The following is a 7,729-nucleotide window of genomic DNA, read 5'->3' as shown; positions in this document are numbered from 1 at the left end:
CATATACCTTCATGGGCGGACTTGGAATTTTATTTTAATAAAAATTCCCCTCCTTGTTCTCTTATTTTGAATCTATTGACATCTAAGCATTTATCTCAGTCAAATCATCCAATTTTTATGGCTGCTATTGTGGCTTGGAGGATTTTTTTTAAATTTAAGAGTGGTTTTTCTAGGATTCAACTCCTGTTGAGGCTTCCTCTCTCTTTTCTGGCCTCTGTTTATTCATTCGATTTGCATTTTACTTGGGCTGACTGGGGTATTTCTAAATTAAATGACATCTTTGATGGTCATAAATTGTATCTTTTTCTCATCTTAAGAACAGGTTTGGGGTTCCCTCCCCTGCTTTTCTACACTTTACTATGTTGAAAGAATTTTTGACTCCACTGGTGACTCGCTGCCCTCCGCTATCGGAGCCAGCGATCAATATTTTATACAACTCAGGCCATATTATTTTTTGGTCCACTCGTTATATCTACCAGTGGTTCAACAACGATTCTGCATTTATAAAATCCCCATATATGAAAAAGTGGGAATCGGTTTTGAATTTTTCTGTTACCCCAGATGTTTGGAAACTGACCATGTCTCTAACCTATTCTGCTACCATGTCTATGGCTCTCCATGAGTCCTTCTTTAAAATCATATCGAGATGGTACTATTCGCCATCTCGTCTAGCTTTTATCAACCCTTCTACCTCCCCTCTCTGTTGGAGGGATTGCGGGCATCATGGTAGCCTTTCCCATTTATTTTGGTTTTGTCCACATCTTCGGCATTTTTGGGACGACATCTCCTCTCTTATTTCTCATATTTTAAATCAATCAGATTTTTCACTGACTCCTCAGTTCGCCCTGCTTTCGTTGGATGCAAGTCATTTGAATCCTTCTGTTAGGAATTTGGTTATTCATTTACTTTTGGTTTCTAAAAATGAAATTGCGTTTTATTAGAAATCCACTCGAGTGCCCTCTTCACTCGATATTATTGCAAAGGTGACTTTACATAAGTCATAGGAGCAAAAATTGGCGTTGCTGAATGGCTGTCTTCCTTCCTTTAAAAAGAAATGGTCTCGCTGGCTGGAAAAGTTTCCATGAGTACTTATTATTATTTATAGTCTGGTTGTGTTTTTTTATTTTTTCTTTCATGTGTCATGAATGCCTCATGATATTGCATTTATGTACAGTTGTGGCCAAAAGTATTGACACCCCTGCAATTCTGTCAGATAATACTCAGTTTCTTCCTGAAAATGATTGCAAACACAAATTTGTTGGTATTATTATCTTCATTTAATTTGTCTTAAATGAAAAAGCACAAAAGAGAATGAAGCAAAAAGCAAAACATTGATCATTTCACACAAAACTCCAAAAATGGGCCAGATAAAAGTATTAGCACCCTCAGCCTAATACTTGGTTGCACAACCTTTAGCCACAATAACTGCGACCAACCTCTTCCGGTAACCATCAATGAGTTTCTTACAATGCTCTGCTGGAATTTTAGACCATTCTTCTTTGGCAAACTGCTCCAGGTCCCTGATATTAGAAGGGTGCCTTCTCCAAACTGCCATTTATAGATCTCTCCACAAGTTTTCTATAGGATTCAGGTCTGGACTCATTGCTGGCCACCTTAGAAGTCTCCAGTGCTTTCTCTCAAACCATTTTCTAGTGCTTTTTGAAGTGTGTTTTGGGTCATTGTCCTGCTGGAAGACCCATGACCTCTGAGGGAGACCCAGCTTTCTCACACTGGGCCCTACATTATGCTGCAAAATTTGCTGGTAGTCTTCAAACTTCATAATGCCATGCACACGGTCAAGCAGTCCAGTGCCAGAGGCAGCAAAGCAACCCCAAAACATCAGGGAACCGCCGCCATGTTTGACTGTAGGGACCGTGTTCTTTTCTTTGAATGCCTCTTTTTTCTCCTGTAAATATTATGTTGATGCCTTTGCCCAAAAAGCTCTACTTTTGTCTCATCTGAGCAGAGAACATTCTTCCAAATCGTTTTAGGCTTTTTCAGGTAAGTTTTGGCAAACTCCAGCCTGCCTTTTTTATGTCTCGGGGTAAGAAGTGGGGTCTTCCTGGGTCTCCTACCATACAGTCCCTTTTCATGCAGATGCCGACGGATAGTACGGGTTGACACTGTTGTACCCTCGGACTGCAGGGCAGCTTGAACTTGTTTGGATGTTAGTCGAGGTTCTTTATCCAACATCCGCACAATCTTGTGTTGAAATCTCTTGTCAATTTTTCTTTTCCGTCCACATCTAGGGAGGTTAGCCACAGTGCCATGGGCTTTAAACTTCTTGATGACACTGCGCACGGTAGCCTTGAGATTGCTCATGCTTCCTCACAATTTGGTTTCTCAAGTCCTCAGACATTTCTTTGGTCTTCTTTCTTTTCTCCATGCTCAATGTGGTACACACAAGGACACAGGACAGAGTTTGAGTCAACTTTAATCCATGTCAACTGGCTGCAAGTGTGATTTAGTTATTGCCAACACCTGTTAGGTGCCACAGGTAAGTTACAGGTGCTGTTAGTTACACAAATTAGAGAAGCATCACATGATTTTTCGAACAGTGCAAATACTTTTGTCCACCCTCTTTTTTATGTTTGGTGTGGTATTATATCCAATTTGGCTTTTGGACAATTCTTTTTGTGTTTTTTCATTTAAGACAAATTAAATGAAGATAATAATACCAAAGAATTTGTGTTTGCAATCATTTTCAGGAAGAAACTCAGTATTATCTGACAGAATTGCAGTGGTGTCAATACTTTTGGCCACAACTGTATGCTCTGTTATAAAATGTTAATAAAATTGTTTGGAAAAGGAGCTAACAGAGAGAGGGCAGTAGACAGCATTGTCAAACTGCTCTATAAAAATTAATGGGCAAGAGAGAAGTGGCAATGATCTGAGAAGTTGAATGTAGCTAGTTTGCATTTTTGGCGACTCTCCAGGGGTCTGTCCTTTTGACATCGAGCTATAAACAGTGGGGCAAAAGCTCTCATTGCAGAAAGATGACAACAAACAGAAATAACTGCATACTTACTTATAGTCAAGCTAACAATTCAAATCAATGTATCAACATGAGAATAACCAATTAACCTGAAACTCTGTACTAATTATACCATAATGCAGAAATATATCTTTTTGCAGAATGCTTTAACCTGAGACTTAAAACACCATAAAACATGCCAAGTAAGGTACTTTGCTGCAGCATGGTATTTTTGTTGGGTTAAGACACACTACATCTGTTCATAAATATATCACCCTGTCAATACGATTATCTGTGCTTTATGCTGCAATTTATCCTATCCACCATGTTTTCAAATGTACACAGCTCAGAGGTCAGACCTACACTGATTAAACATTAATAACCCATTCTAGAGAACTCCCTAAGGTGTTTTTAACACACACCTCAAATATCTCATCTGAAGGCTTTTCTAACTTTAATTTAGAGACTGTTATTGGTAGGAAAATAATTTTAACAAATTCATTACTGATTAAACATTATCTTAACAAAACTCAATGCATATTAAGAGGAAAAGTATAATTTTAGCATTCGATCAAATTTAGGGTTCCTGTGGTGTTGACAATGTTTTAACTTAAATTCATAAGTTCATAAGTCCACGCTGAACTTTCCTCCCACTTATCATCTAACTTGCTCTTTGACAATCTACAATCTGGTTTCCGTCCCCATCACTCCACTGAGACAGCCCTGACCAAAATTACTAATGACCTACTTACAGCCAAATCAAATGGACAATACTCTATACTCCTGCTTCTAGACCTGTCCTCTGCATTCGACACAGTTGACCACTGCCTCATACTACAGATCCTCTCCTCCTTCGGCATCAAAGGCCTTGCCCTATCCTGGATCTCCGCATACCTTTCCAATCACACATTTAGCGTCTCCCACTCCCACACCACCTCCTAATCCCATCCTCTCTCTGTTGGAGTCCCCCAAGGCTCTGTTTTAGGACCCCTACTCTTCTCAATTTTATACACTTTGTCTGGGGCAACTCATAAAGTCCCATGGATTCCACTACCACCTTTATGCTGATGACACCCAGATCTACCTCTCTGGCCCAGACATCACCTCTCTGCTAAAGCAAAGAGGAGCAGCATCCAATCCAGGTGAGAAATATATAAATTTATTCAGCCATGGCTGAATAAATTTATATATTTCTCACCTGGATTGGATGCTGCTCCTCTTTGCTTTATTGGAATTCCTGTGGTCCTGTCGGGTCTCTGGACGGTGAGCGTGCATCCCCTTGATCCTGCAAGTGCTGTTTGCCATTTTCTTCCTTATGTGATCACCTCTCTGCTGTCCAGAATCCCAGAGTGTCTATCAGCCATATCCTCCTTCTTCTCCTCTCGCTTCCTCAAGCTCAATGTGGACAAATCTGAACTCATCATCTTTTCTCTATCTCTCAGATCTTCCTTACCCGACCTAGCTATAAAAATTAATGACATCACACTTTCCCCAGTACCGGAAGTCCGCTGCCTCGGAGTAACCTTTGACTCTGCCCTGTCCTTCTAACCACACATCCAAGCTCTTTCTTCCTCCTGTCGCCTCCAGCTCAAAAATATTTCCAGAATCCGTCCTTTCCTCAACCCTCAGTCTACTAAAATTCTTGTGCATGCCCTCATCTCCTGCCTCAACTACTGCAACATCCTTTTCTGTGGTCTCCCTGCTAACACCCTCGCACCTCTCCAGTCCATCCTTAACTCTGCCGCCCAACTTATTAATCTCTCTCCTCGCTACTCCTCCGCTTCTCCCCTCTGCAAATATCTCCACTGGCTCCCATTCCCTCAGCGTATCCAGTTCAAATGACTAATACTGACCTACAAGGCCATCTATAACCTGTCTCCTCCATATGTCTCTGATCTAATCTCCCGATACCTTCCCTCACGTAATCTCCGGTCCTCCCAAGACCTCCTTCTCTCCTCAACACTTATTCGCTCCTCACCAAACCGCCTCCAAGACTTCTCCCGAATAGCCCCTATTCTCTGGAATTCTTTGCCCTGACAAGTCCAACTATCAACCACATTTGGATCCTTCAGACGGAACCTGAAAACCCACCTCTTCAAGAAAGCCTACAGCCTGCAATGACCCCGTTACCTCCTTCTCTCTCACCACTACCGGTTATATCACCTCAACCAACACCTGAACGCTGCAACCCACCAACCTACTGTCTCCTTCCCCACCATCCTGTAGCATGTAAGCCGGAAAGGGCAGGCTCCTCTCTCCCCTCTGTATCAGTCTGTCATTGTTAGTTTGTTTACTGTAAGTGATATCTGTAATTTGTATGTAACCCCTTCACATCTACAGCACCATGGAATCTATGGTGCTATATAAATAAATAATAATAATAATAATAATAAATAATAATAATAAAGCATGATAAGATTATTTTGCATTTTTGCTACTTGTAGGGATGCATATCTGGTGATAGAGATGACACAAGTGAGAGATTGTCAGCCTTCAGAAAACCTGTTTTCCGCTACTAAAATTTTTTTTAAGTAGTGAGCGTCCACTGCTGCTCCTGGTGTTGACAGCGCTGCAGGCAATAGCAGAGCTCAGGGGTTTTGCCTGAGTTGACAGCACTATCTGAGCTCAGTTAATAGTTGCAACACTGTAGACGTGATATCAGTACTGAAGACAATAAAGAACACTATGAACAGTGACAGAGACTCAGGGCTAGACCACTGAGGGAAGGCAGAAAAAGACAGACAAACAGAAAATATTAAAACAAACAAAAGCTGGGTAAAAAATTTTTTTTTCAAAACTGGAAAACCTCTGTAACAATATGACTATTATTAAGATTGAATAAGCTTTTATTTTCTGGGGAAATAAGCAGCTGCTGTGTGTGTATATTGTGTATTAATTAAACAAATATAAAAAAAATGATGTGGGTTCCCCCTTCATATTTCTAACCAGCTGAAGGAAAGCTGACAGCTGGGGACTGATGTTAATATTCTGGGAATGGGCCAATAACCATAAGGGTCCCAGCGTATTAATAACAGCTCACGGCTGTTTGCTTAGCCTTCACTGGTTATTATTGGGGGGTACCCCAATATAATAACGTGAGGTCTCTTCTATATTTACTAACCAGGAAAAGCTAAACAGACAGCAGAGGGCGAATAATAATAGGTTGGGAAGGGGCAATGGACATTGGCCCTCTCCCTGACTAAGAAGATCCGCTCTCAGCCGCCCCATAAATGGTGCATTCATTAGATGATTGCAGGGAGATCAGATGACAATGACGAGTTTAATTTAACACCCAGTGCTTGAAAACAGCGATAACTGTATTGCTTTTTCCCAGGTGCCGGTATGTGTCACACTGATGACACACTGATGCCATCTCTGTGGCATCAGTGTGCACATTTTCAGTATACCATTTTGACATGTGCTCACCACCATTGAATACAATGAGTGTGCGCGCTTGTCCATATTTATTTTTGGATTTATTTATTAAAATTAAGATTGTAATATGAAAAAACTAAACATTGCCAAAAATATTTAAAAAATACATGTCACTCAAAAAATTGATTTATACAAAAGGTGCTTTTCTAAGGATACACTCACTTTAAAAATATATATATATTTTTACAATATCATAGTTCCTCCAAGTGGACTGGAACATGAGATCTTGCGATCATATTAGTAATACACAGCACTACTTCAGTAGTGTAGCCTATTACACTATCTTTCTGGCAGGATTTGATAGGCTGTGGTGCATTGCATACTTAGGGGCCTTTGTGAGGTCTCCGGTTGCTATAGCAACTCATTGATACCCTGTGTTTGCATTGATGTGGTGCTGATGCACTTACTGATGGAGCACATTCTCTCTGTCAAACTACTTATGTCCTGCTGTCACTATTGACAGTGGCATTTGAGATTTTAAATGGGTTGTCCACTACCTGGACAAACCCTCTTTAAGTTAAGCAGTCCCCTATGTAAAAACTAATTATAAATGAACTCTGAGTGACGAGAGGATAATGGAGATTTTGAATCTCTGCGTACACTTTTGGACACTGGACACTTGTGGATTGTGTGCAGCCCACTGATATCTGAGCGCTATGTGACACGCTCGATGGCACAGCTGCCTGTGACCAAAGTGACGAGAGGATAATGGAGATTTTGAATCTCTGCGTACACTTTTGGACACTGGTCACTTGTAGATTGTGTGCGGCCCACTGATATCTGAGCGCTATGTGACACGCTCGATGGCACAGCTGCCTGTGACCAAAGTGACGAGAGGATAATGGAGATTTTGAATCTCTGTGTACACTTTTGGACACTGGACACTTGTGGATTGTGTGCCGCCCACTGATATCTGAGCGCTATGTGACACGCTCGATGGCACAGCTGCCTGTGACCAAAGTGACGAGAGGATAATGGAGATTTTGAATCTCTGCGTACACTTGTGGACAGTGGACACTTGTGGATTGTGTGCGGCCCACTGATATCTGAGCGCTATGTGACACGCTCGATGGCACAGCTGCCTGTGACCAAAGTGACGAGAGGATAATGGAGATTTTGAATCTCTGCGTACACTTTTGGACACTGGACACTTGTGGATTGTGTGCGGCCCACTGATATCTGAGCGCTATGTGACACGCTCGATGGCACAGCTGCCTGTGACCAAAGTGACGAGAGGATAATGGAGATTTTGAATCTCTGCGTACACTTGTGGACAGTGGACACTTGTGGATTGTGTGCGGCCCACTGATATCTGAGCGC

The sequence above is a fragment of the Dendrobates tinctorius genome, unplaced genomic scaffold (assembly GCF_039654945.1).
Source record: "Dendrobates tinctorius isolate UK_male_01 unplaced genomic scaffold, ASM3965494v1 ptg000008l, whole genome shotgun sequence".
In the NCBI taxonomy this organism is placed as follows: domain Eukaryota; kingdom Metazoa; phylum Chordata; class Amphibia; order Anura; family Dendrobatidae; genus Dendrobates; species Dendrobates tinctorius.
This window is presented reverse-complemented; position numbering follows the sequence as displayed.